Genomic DNA, 1428 nt, shown 5'->3' with positions numbered 1-1428 from the left:
CTTGTGAGTTATTACTACTTGATGCGACCCGGTGCACTTGCCGGTTGGATTTGTGTGTTGGAAATTTGTTTTTCCACAAAAACACCATCAAGTTTTTGGCGCCGTTGCCGGGGATTCATTAGATCAACAATGATTAAGTGGGTGAGAAGTCTAGATCAAGCATTTTCTTTGTTTTTGTTCTCTGTTCTAAGTTGAAATCAAGGTGTTTGAGTTATTGCCTCACTAAGAAATTCTGTCCCTGTGACATGAATTTCAATTTCCATTGATGTTGCATTTTACAAAATACAAATGGAGTTCAACTCATCTTATGGTCAAACAAAATTTTACGGGATATTGCCCACCATCCCCACCCTCTAATGGTGGCTGGGAATATCACCAAGAATTAACAGAGTCTGAGCACTCCAATTCATGGAGATTTGCTTCAGAGACACAAGATGAGCAAGAGAATCATATGGGATACTTCCCACCACCACAAAATGATTCAAGTCATTATTCTAATGGTGGTTGGGAGTATCACCAAGTAATGAAAGAGCATTCACCCTCACATCCCAGTTTCTCATTTGAAAGTTCTTCATCACTAGATTATGCCTCAACACAAAGTTTCCTCGAAAATCCGTACAAATCATCCCATCAATCACACAACTCATTCCACACCCCTCAACACAACTTCACCACAACATATCCACGTCACCAAAATTACTCTCAACTTTCATCTCTTGAACCACCAGATGAGGATTACCTTCAAGCCATTGAAATACATAGAAAACTCGTGGAAAGATACACACAACCCCAATCCTGGAAAGAAATTATCCTCAAGAAGATGAATGAGCCCTTAGAGCAAACAATGAGGAACTTAGAACCATCAAACAGAGAGGATGAAGACCAATTTGTGGGTGAGGAAGTGGAAAAGCAAGATGAGGAAGCCTCTGTGTCAAGTGAAATTTCAGTGAAAAAGGAAGAGGTGGAGGAAGTATTTGGACATGAGCCAAGGATTCTACATTCACAAGAGCCACTTGAGGTGACAATGAAACACAAAAATTTCCTCCCAGAGGCACTAATGGAAAATCATGAAGAAGAAAGGGAGGAAGACATTCAAGAGAAGTCACACTCAACTGAAGTAGAGAAGTACATGAAGGAAAAGCTCATGGAACCACCAATGCAAGAGGCTCTTGATAAAGAAATCACTCCAAAAATCACACAGCAACCAATTCATGAATCCAAAGAAGTGAAGGCAATTAACAAAAACACCAAGAAGAGGATTGTGACCAAGATATCAAGGACGAAATTCATGAGAAGGTCAACTGCAAACAGTCCTCCCCCTGATCAAGCAAGCAAGCTCAATCAAGCCAATTTCAAAAGAAAGCTTGCTGAGAGGAAACCAAGAAAGGGGACAATAGCTGAAACTTCTCCTCCCTTGAAGTCATTCCT

The sequence above is a fragment of the Arachis duranensis genome, chromosome 6 (assembly GCF_000817695.3).
Source record: "Arachis duranensis cultivar V14167 chromosome 6, aradu.V14167.gnm2.J7QH, whole genome shotgun sequence".
In the NCBI taxonomy this organism is placed as follows: domain Eukaryota; kingdom Viridiplantae; phylum Streptophyta; class Magnoliopsida; order Fabales; family Fabaceae; genus Arachis; species Arachis duranensis.
This window is presented reverse-complemented; position numbering follows the sequence as displayed.